Raw genomic sequence first — 11,904 nt, 5'->3', positions numbered from 1 at the left:
CGTCTTGAGATCTTGAAATGCTTTTGCTGCTTGTGATCCCCATTCGAGCTTGTCTTTGCTTGTTAGACGCGTGAGTGGTGCAGCAACTTGAGAATAATTCTTGATGAAGATCCGATAGAAGTTAGCAAATCCAAGAAAACACTGAACATCTCTAACCGTCTTCGGAACTTCCCAAGATATAATTGCTTCTACCTTTTTTGGATCCATCTTCAAGCCCTCTGTAGTCGCAATGAAGCCCAAAAATTCCATCTCATTCTGGTGAAATTGACACTTCTCCAACTTGGCGTAGAGTCCTCGTTCGTGTAGTTTTTCAAGAACCAAACAAACGTGCTTCTCATGTTCTTCTTCATTCTTGGAAAATATCAAAATATCATCCAGATAGATGACAACAAAGTCATCGAGGTACTCCCGAAAGATGTCGTTCATCATATGCTGAAAGACCGCTGGAGCATTGGTAAGACCAAAAGGCATGACATTGTACTCAAAATGGCCATACCTTGTACGAAAGGCTGTCTTCCATTCATCTCCTTCTTTGATTCGCACAAGGTTGTAGGCTCCTCTTAAATCAATCTTTGTAAAAATTCTTGCACGTCCAAGTTGATCTAAGAGGTCGGAGATCAAAGGTAAGGGATAGTGATTTTTCTTGGTCACCTTGTTGAGTCCTCAGTAGTCCACGCACATCCGCAGTGAGCCATCCTTTTTCTTCACGAATAGGATTGGTGCTCCAGCTGGCGACTTTGAATGTCGAATAAAATTCTTGGCTAGATTCTCATCGATGTACTTCCGCAATTCTGCCAACTCCGTCTGCGATAGGTTGTATATTGGACCAAAAGGTGGTTGCGCTCCTTCCTCTAAGTCTATGGCGCAATCATATGGTCGATGTTCCGGCAGTATATCGGCGTTCTTCTTCTGAAACACGTCTTCAAAATCCCTATATTGCTCTGGTATATTCGATGTTGAGATATTCTCGCCGCTAGTTGGAGCTGCATAAATGACAAATGGTGCGCCTTCCTTGGACGATCTTAGGAACGCTCTCGCTCCAATAAACATGGATTTCTTCATGTAGGTTCTACCAACAGGTTTATTATTATTTTTTTCAGGAAATGTTATCCTTCGTAGCCTCCAATCAATGGACGGATTATGATCTTCTAACCAAGAAAGACTAAGGATAACAGGGCTTGATGGGGTTCTAATAATATTAAAAATAACGTGACTACTATGGTCCTTAAACACCACTTCTATAGGTTCTGATTCGTGGGTAACGTTGCCTGACAATAAGGGTCGTCCATCTATCACCTCTACGTGAACAGGTTTGGACTTCTGTACTAAACGGATCTTGTGGCGTTTAGCAAACTCTTCATCTAAAAAACAAGTAGATGCCCCCGAATTCAATAAAGCTAAAGTTTTTTGTTTTTGAGGGCCTAAAAACAAAGGAATTGTAAAACAACGGGCAGGTTGGACAGAGAAGGAGGAACCTGATTGTTGTCGTGATATTAGATTGTCCAGCCGCACGGTTCCTACTATGGCTGGGCATCGTCGTTTTCCGGAATCATCGCACTTCTAGTCTTGACAGGGTACCAATTTTGCTTCTTTGGGCAATTTCCAACCTTGTGACCTTCTTCTCCACAGTACAAACATAACCCTTCCTCCATACGCCGTTTCTTCTCTGTTGGAGTAAGAGATCGGACACGCGCCGTGTCGATTTGCATGTCTGTTGCCTCCGAATGTGAGTTTAAGCTATTTGCAGACATAGTCACGTCGTAACGAGTCATTTGGTGTCTTGGACGTTGGTCTTGGCGACGCTAGAATAGGCGGTTGTCACACTTTACAGCTTGGCTAATAGCTTCGTTGAGCGTTTGAGGATCAGGAAGAGATAACAGCAAGTCCTTCACATCATCCTTCAAGCCCCAATAAAACTGACTCACCAACGCCTCTTCACCCCAATTAATGTCACTTGCCAATTGTCTGAAATCCGAGGCATAGACTGATGCAGAGCGTATTCCTTGTCGTAGCGATCGGATCTTTGTTGTAGCCCATCGAACTTTATCATGCTCGCCAAATGCTTCTGCAAACGCCTCCAAGAACGTTTCAAAGTTGCTCAGGATTGGCGATCGCTTCTCAAACAAGGGAGTAAACCAAGACAGAGCTTGTGCTGTAAGCAAGGTTCCAACAAGCCCAACACGCGCTTCCTCTGTCGGATAACGTTCGGGCTGTAAAATTGTTATCAACCTGATTTGGTTGACAAAACCTCGAAACTTGGAACGAGTTCCATCAAACTTATCCGGAAGACTAACTCGAGGCTCCTTTCGTTGTAGGACTACTCGATCTTGTTGAAATGGAGGTAGAACTGCTTCTTCTGGCGCAGAAGTTTGAGGCTGATATGCTTTAGATGGCGCTATCCCAGATGCTCCATTGTTATGGAGTCCTACCATGACTCCTTCGATCTCTGTTGTCCTATGTGACAACGAGGCAAGAGCATTTATGATGGCGTCTAGTTTGGATTCCAAACTTTCAGCCATTTTAACGTCTTAACCTTCGGCTAACCTTTAGAAAGAAGAAAAAAGAGTTTTGACAAGAGGACAATATTGGTTCAGAGGAGAGTACTCCGCAACCTCTAAAACGCCTTAAGACTCCAAGATGAGGGGTAATCCACTCTCTCCAAGAAGAATAAGGCTCCAATATTGAGAAAGAAGAGATATCAGTTTAGAGGAGGGTAATCCGCAACCTCTAAAACACTAGCACACCTTCAAGAAGAGGGGTAATCCACTCTCTAACAAAAAGGAACTAGCTCTGATACCAGTGAAAATGTAGTCTCGACAAACTGTCACGGACACAAAATACAGACTTGAAATCTAACAAGAAGTTCAAGAAGAAGTGGCAGAACTAGATTAAACAGATGAGTACAAGAACAACACCAGAAAGGTGAGCTAGAACTCCAAGAGATGTGTTGTCGAGACTGAAGAACCCTTCAGCCTCGACTCCTATATATACTACTGAATAGGAAGCTTCTCGAGCTACTTCCGCTAACTAGGACGCTTCTCCAACAACTTCTATTAATTAGGAAACTTCTCGAGCAACTTCTTAGAATCTATCAGAATATTCTAGAACCTTCTAAGAATATTCTAGAACCTTCTAAGAGAATCTTTAGGGAATATTCTAAGAATCTTCTAGAACCTTCTAAAAGAATCTTTAGATAATATTCTAGAAGAATATTCGAAGAATCTTCCAATGTATGTCCATGACAAAGATCAACCCTAAATTTTGCTTAGGTGATGGCATGCCTCCTACTCCAATCTGAATGATGAAATTCTAATGCCAATATCTCCTTCTTGAACTATTGAATTGCCTCCAAAATACATTTAAACTATGAAAAATCAAATTAATTCTCTATACAAAAAAAATACATTTCAATCCAATTAATAGATTCCTAAAGATTTAAAAAAATACTCACTGATTCTCAAATTCCAATTTTTGAGACCTAAAACCATAAAAACCTTCATACACTTTGATCTAACTATTTGATTGATCTCAAAATCTTCATATATACTAATAATTAGAATACCAACACATTGCCTAAAATTTACCTGTACAAATATCACAAAACTCAAAAATTTTCAATTTTGTAAAAATAATTTTATTTTTCAAAATCTAATCCAACCAAGAACATTCTTAACTTTAAAAATCTCCAAGAAATTAAATATTGACTCTATTGATATAAAGTTAATACTTAAAAATCACTTTATTAGTTTGCTCTCAAATCCTATTCTTTGATCTACCAAAAAATCCTAGAAACATTGTAGATACATAGTTTTGTACCCCAGGATCTGATTTTGATCTAGGTTGACAATTGGTCCTCTTTGGGTATCAATATTTATTAATTTGAAGTAATTTTTTCTTGAACCTATTGGCAACTTCCTTCTAAACATGTTTATATTAATTACTTATCTTATTTATTTTTATTTAAGGTATTTATGCTCCAACAAAGTAAATAGAAGCTCTTTCTTTGAAAGAAAATATTAAGATTAAACTTTTTATTAGCTTCTTATTATTTATTCTTATTTTTCTACCAAATATTTTTACTAGATTTTTCTATAATATCATCCATATTTTTATTTTTTACATATAGTTGTGTTACTATACAACATTAGGCTTATTTAATTTTACTCTAACAAATGTCAATTTCTTTGTCTTAAAAGCTTTTATTTGTCCTTGCAAAGTAGCTATTTGGCCTAAGAAGTGTTATATTTGAGTCTCCATTTGGAATTGCTTCACCGTATCTTTCATACTGCAATTTCTTAAAAGTAGCTTGTAGTAGTCCCAAAACAATATCTAATGTAATCACAATAACTAACCTTCAATTAGACAATGGCTATCAATACACTATCAAAGTACAAACTAACATTTTTTTTGATACTAATGAAATAAGATTATATTATCTCTAAGATCTAAGACCTTTTTAATTTATAACAATATAAATTCTAGTACAATATAGAATAACATAGATTAAAACAAATCTAAATAGAACTAAATAAAATGAAAAATAAAAAGCAAAACATATCAAAAGAGAATAGAAAAAAATTGAACAAAAAAGTACAAAATCAAACTTTACTAAGAAAAAGAGATCAAAGCCATACCTAATCGAATATCCAAATGGCCTTGGCTAGTTCTATTTATACTTTGTCCAACCATCTTAGAACTTTTTCGAATTTTTTTAATAATAGAACCTACCTAAATAACTACTCTAAATCCTTTCTAGAATGTTCCATAGTAGATTCCATATAAACCATCAACCTAGCTCCAATATGGTAGGCACAATATTAACATTACAATCTCTCTACCAAAGGCACAAATATGAATGATTTAAATTCAACATCCTTAAGAAATATTAGATGAATACATTCATCTAATTTTTTACATATAAATATAAATTATAATGAATATTATATAAAGTAGTACATAAAATAAAGCTAAATTATTTTTTTATAGTGAGCAAAATACTTGTCAATATAGAAACTAGTAATCTGATTAGCTATTAAATGTATCTTAAAGAAAAATATTCTAAAATAAATTTGTTCAATTGTATAATTAATATAGTCACATTTTGTGTTGTATTATATAATTATTATTCATGAATATATAAATCCATCAAATTATAGGCCTCTACAATCCTAATTCAAAAAAATTCATATTACAATGCTATAATTATTTATTTATTTATTTATTAAATCTATTTATATTTTTTATTTTTTACTAAATTTCTTATTACTTCTTTTTTTTATTCAAGTTTTATTTTTTTTATTGAATTACTATTCTACTTCTTTTTTTTAATATGATATTAATTTATTTTCTTTTATTTAATTACTTTTTTATCTCATTTTTTGTTATTTTATTATTACTTTGATTCTTAATTTATATTTATTTAATTCTTCATTTCTTTTTATTTTTTTAACTTCTTATTAATTTTTTACTTTTTAAATAACTAACTTTTCCTATTTACTTCTTTTTAATTATCTTCTAGTCATAGAAAAATAAAAGGAATTTGAAATCATAATATTTAATGGTGATTAAATTTTGTATAAAAATTATATATAAAAATTATACATTATAGGCAAAAAAGATTTATACAATTATAATTAGAATAAAATATTGACTTATTATACTTGTTATATAAAATAATCTCCAAATCTAAGAATAAATTGATATTTGAGATCATAAAAATGCAAATGCATAAATGCTTATTACTTTTGTTATATGACCATATATCAATTCAAAATTAATTGGTATATAAAAACCAAAAATATGTGGATAATGCTATGCATAATATTGAAGAAAAAGAAGTTAGAATCCACAACACTTAGGATCAGCAAAGTTGCACACAAAATGAAGTATGGAGTAAGATAACTCTCACTTCTAAAATTCTTCACTTATAGCTAGAATTTATATCAATTATAGATAAGCTTCATCTACAATCATTTTCATCCTTCTTTCTTACATCCAACTAAATCCTATATTCTTCTTAATCTAGCCGCCACCTAAAACCTTAGCCGCCACCATAGTAATATCTTTTAATTCTTTGTTTTCTTTTGACTATTAGTAATTTACTATGATTTAACTCTATATAGTGGCAACTATGCAAGATCTTACTGATCTTTAATACAAAATATATCTTTAACAATCTATCAAGAACATCTTCTAATTACAAGAAAAAATTTATGATTAAAAAATATTCCAAAATAATGATATTATTTTTCATATCTATAATATTAAGAATATGGCTTTGTTAAAAAAAATATGCAACATTAACTTTACAAAAACATGATTATTTTAAAAATAAAATCCATTCATCTACTAAGTTACAATAATACATTTGGAGCTTTGGCTAAAATTCAAAAAGGTCAATTTAATGTTTTCACTCTACAAAAATGTCTTCTTTTGTATAATAGTCTCTTCAAATTACAAGGTGTGTAGGATGATATTAATGATGTTGCCTTGTTAATTCAATGACAAGCTCTAAAAATAACTCAATTGACATGTCACAAGTAATATTAAAAGGATGTTTAATATATTTGCAACCTTAAAAGCCTTACTTGATATTTTTTTATGGCAAGGTAAATCATTGGTCTATTGACTATTCTATACAATATATATATATTTATTTTTACATCATATTATTAATGCCAATATTTTTAAAATTTTATATTATTATTCTAATTTAAATAATAATTACGAAATTATACATAATAAATTATAAATTTATTTTATTTTAAAATATTCTAATTTATTTTTATAATTTTTAATTCATCATCTCATATATATTCTATTAGCTTTTATTGCAACTTTTGGAATATAGACTTGATTGCCATCAAACATATGATAAATTGATGTAAGTGATTCAATACCTTCATACTTATTTCTAAAGATTGCAAGTCTATAATTGTATCTAAAAACTACAATCTAAAGGTTTGAGGTCACATAACCATTTGCATTATTCAATAAATAAATGATATTATTTTATCCAAATTATTAATTAATGTCATTTTTCTTCTATCAATTTTTTAGAATATATTTTTAATTAAAATATTAGTTCATATTATAACCACTTTTATTATTATTTCCAAAACTTGCAATTTATTTTTAATTATGTGATGCAATTCTTAAAGATAAAAAACTAATTAACTCTATCAACTACTTATTTAAACTAGTTTTTTTCAAACTTCTCACCAATCTTATTTTTTTCAAACCTATATAGAAGCTCTTGCCTCTATTGATGGTACTGAATAATTAGCAGCTATAGAAGTTGAATATAGTTTATTGCTCAAAAATCATAATTAGAATTTAAACTACTTCTACATGTATAAAAAATAATCAATTATATATGGATTTACAAAATCAAATGAAATTCTAATAAAGAATTAAAATAATATAAAATCTAGCTTTTAATGAAGAAATTTATTTAAAAACTTGGTACAAATTACACCAAAATATTCAGCCTTATAGTTAAACATCACCCTATTTACCTTTTTTTGCTATTATTACTAATCGAGATATAAAAATCTAGTAGTTTCATGTCAACATGTGAGACATTGAATTTACTCACTTAAATATTTAGTGTAAAAAATGCACTTATGGTGCTTAAAATCACAAAGCTTATGAGTTAGTAGTAGAATTTTTAGGAAAAAATAGAAAATAAATTGCTCATAGTGGATATATAGCCTAGGGTAGAATTTATTATGACAAATTTTCATGATGAATAGGTTTTTTGTAGTTAGCATTAGATGATGGCTAATGGGAGTAGCCTTCATTGTCAAAAGAAAAAAAAAATCTATTAAATTAATAGTTCTTAAAACTTATATATATATATATATTTTATTAAATAAATAAATAAATAAATAAATAAATATATATATATATATATATATCTAAAAATAAAATAAAAAAATAAAATTCGTAGAAAAAAATAGAGAATAGAAGAAATAAAAGAAAGAAGAAGAAAGAAAAAAAACAAAGAGAAGAAAAAAAGAAAGATAAAAGAAAAAAAATAAAAGAATAAAAATAAAATTAAAAGAAAAATAAAATTAAATGGAGATCAAGGTGGCAAGAGGCTGCCCCTAAATGGTGGTAGCCTCCTTGGCAATAGAAGTTTGACAACTGCATCCCTAATTTTCTTTTTTTTTTTTTTTTTTTTTTTTGATTTTTCTTCATTCCTTCAAGAGCTTTAGCACTCTAGATATTTTTTTCTATTTCTTTTTCATAGTGGAAGTGTTGTGGGTCTTCATGTATGTAATGACAAATTATACTTTTTGAACAAAGAAACATTCAATAAATAGGAGCAATAGTATTGAATTCAGACTCTACCTATTATAAGCTCTACTGATTAGTTTCCTTTGTAGGTGCAACTAAACTAGTCTCCAATGAGGGCAGCAAGTAATGAATCCTTCTTTTGTTCTACATTCAAGTATTTTTTTTTTTTTTTTTTTTTTATTTATATGTTTGGAAGAAGTTTCAAAGTGGTGTAGCTATTGCAGTGTGGCAATGGACTTGAGCATTTAGACAGTCTCACATAGAGCTCCAAAAACCATAGAGGGAGGTTTTTTTGTCTAGGATTTTTCTTATGAGGGTCTCTTAATTGTTGATGGCAAAGAAGACTATTGTGGCATTATTTAGCAATGAATCCTTGATCAATATTGGACATTGATGCCACATACTGATGATTGAATATATTTTATATATAGTATATAATTGACATTGTGGTTCAATATATAACTTAGAAGAAAGAGACAATAAATCCATTAAGAAGGAATAACTGCCAACCCACAAATTTATTGTCTTCTTTATAGGAATAATGTGGAGATGACAAAAGCTATACATAAGATAAATCAAGGTGGCATTTTTGATTCAATGTTATTAGATCAGATCATAATTAGAAGTAGAATTATACAATTGTAGTCTTCTTGTAATCATCACCAACAATAAAAAGCTGTGAATGCACCTAAGTAATGGTTTTCTAGAAGAAGCCTCAAAATCCAATTTTTTGATCTATACTTTTAAGAGCTTGAATTGTAACATTGGTACATGAACATCACTACAATCAAGAATGATTCAAATTTTAAAAAAACCATTGACATCTTTGTAGAGCTTCTATTTGTATTAGATCACTAGTCGCATAATTAAAGAAAAATCCACAAATAAAAATAAAAACTAGGATTAAAAGAGAGAGAGTTTGAAATATCCAAATTATCAAGGTTTTATTAGTCATCTCTAATATTTTTTTTAAACTACAATCTTCAACAAACTCAGTAATTTCAAGTGGCTAAGAATATACCAATTTTTGCAATTGTATAAGAGTCTTAAAAGTAGAGCTTACCAAGTTGGAACTTGCATATAATTTGGAATTAGCTATAACTAATAACAAATTTTTGAGGAGCAGTATTAGGAAGTTGTTGACGAGATTTATCAATGCTTAGAGAATTCTTGAATGTGAATCATATTAGTCTACTTTCATTGTCAAATTTTCAATAAGAAGGCTTCTGCCATTGTACTATATATAATCAATTTGAAGAAGAAAAGATAGCTGTGAAGAGAGATGATATTGGATTGATCAAGGCAATTCACAAAAAGAAGGAATTTTTTTTTTATTAATATGAGTCTACTTTTTCAAAAATTATAGATCTAAAAATCATATAGAATATTATGAAGTAGGCAACTCTATCAAAGATATATTATTGAAGTTGTAGTGAATAAAATAAGTAAATAGAAAAAATCATTTGAATTAAATTAGGTTTAAATTAGATGAATTAAGATTTGATTAGATAAAAAATTATTAATAGATGAAATCTTATTTATAGATGATAAATTATATTTAATTGAATTTTAATTGATAGATAAAAATTAGAATAATAATAATAATAATAATTTCTTAAGATAAAATAATAAAAAATAAAAATACAAAGACAAATGATAAAAAGGTAATAAACTATAATGGATTCTAAGCATGATTGGGATCTTAAACTTACTTTAGCACTTTGGACTTATCAAACTATTTACACGGTTTCTACTAGAGCTACACCTTTTTCTTTGGTATATGGGATAGAAGCCATTTTGTTAATAGAATTTGAAGTCCCATCCTTATGCATTGCTATTGATGGAAGATTGGATACTTTTCAATCTTTGAAAGAACAATTAGAGCAAAGAATTCAAAGAGATTCAAAGATATTCAAAGAGATTCAAAGATTTGCATTCCAACACATAGAAACAACTCAGAGGAGAAAGAAGGAGATCTTTGATAAAAAGATAAAAAAAAATGTCTTCTTACTCAAAGAATGTGGGTGATGGTTTGAGATTCTAAGAAACTAGGATTTTTAGCCAAATTTGATGCACTTTGGATCAGAACTTATATTATCAAAGAAATCTTTGATAATAATTCAATTCAACTTAAAACATTAGATGGAAAAGATTTTCCTACATGAACTAATAGAAGTCATTGTAAGGAATATAAAGTATAAACATTGGCTCCAATATCAATATACATTTTTATTTTTTTTTATAGTAGTTTTAAGTCAAACCCTATAGATTATTATTCCTTTAGTATAATTTAATGCTAGGCTCAAGGCATAGGCAACAAGTATGGTTAAGTATTTTTTTTTGAGTCATGAACGTCTTCCATGTGGTCTATAGAACTCAATTTTATCGTTAAGAATTACAATCATGTAGTCTTAGTTTAAATATCAATAGAAATATATACTATCAAAACTTAAAGTAGTAATTAAACTAAAATTTACTATATGCAGAGATATATTGACTCTAAACCAAATAATTGATCTTCTTTGATTCTATGTCAATATTTTAGTAGTTTTTTTTTTATATTCCACTTCTTCTAATAGATGATAATGTCTTTTTTGATTATTTTTTATATTTTATTTTATTTTAATTTCCTATATTCTTTATAGACCATTTCAAATGAAAGAGTTGGATTCTCTCTATTTTTACAAATAGTCCCAGATAATCGCCATATGTAAGTCCCATCAATGGATCTTAATTGGTGGATTGGTTAAAAATATAGTATTGAGTCATTTAATGAGATAAATACTAAAGTTAGAGAGTCTTTTTGACTATTTATAAATTTATTATAATTTAGAAGTATTTATAAGTATAAAAGTCTTATTGAAAGAAAAGTTACAAAAATGGAATCTTAGTAAGCCTTGGAGGCAGTTATCTTAGTTGGTTTAGTATTTTCATTCATTATTGAGTATTAATGATTAATAATTGAGACCAATTTCTATATTGGCCTCATACCTATATTTATTACTTATGAAAATCCTATCAATGATTAGTTAATAGTTAAAAGATGCATAAAAAATAACTTCATGTCTTTTAAATTATGTATATAGAAAATAAGATTTTTAGTGGATTTAAATTGATTTTATTATTATAAAAAATAAAAAAACAGAAAAATAAAGTCTTATATGGATATTAGTATTATATAAATATTATAGGATTTTTTAGAATTTATTTAAAATATATTTAGGAATTTTATGAATTTTTAAAGAAAATTTCAAGACCTTAGTAAAATTGAGTTTTACCACCTTGAGAGCCACTATGAAGAAATGAAGCAAGATTTGAAGACTATACAAGGTTGCTAGGCTAATTGGATATTTTTGAATACTATTTTGAAGTCATAAATCCAAAAAAAATAATTTTACTAGTAGAAAATAGGAGGACCAACAGCTAGTATAGTCCTTGTAGGAAGAGAGGTGCACAATTCCCATATGGGTTGTAGCACCTTGGGTATAGGTAGAAAGATAAGACTAAGGCCTCAAGGCCTCTTTAGACAACCAATATGCACTACTTATGAACCTTGGTGAGGCTCGAGCTCCTTATTTCTTAAGCAAGTTGCTCTTGAGATAA

This window comes from Physcomitrium patens, chromosome 23 (assembly GCF_059467195.1).
Source record: "Physcomitrium patens ecotype Gransden chromosome 23, ASM5946719v1, whole genome shotgun sequence".
In the NCBI taxonomy this organism is placed as follows: domain Eukaryota; kingdom Viridiplantae; phylum Streptophyta; class Bryopsida; order Funariales; family Funariaceae; genus Physcomitrium; species Physcomitrium patens.
This window is presented reverse-complemented; position numbering follows the sequence as displayed.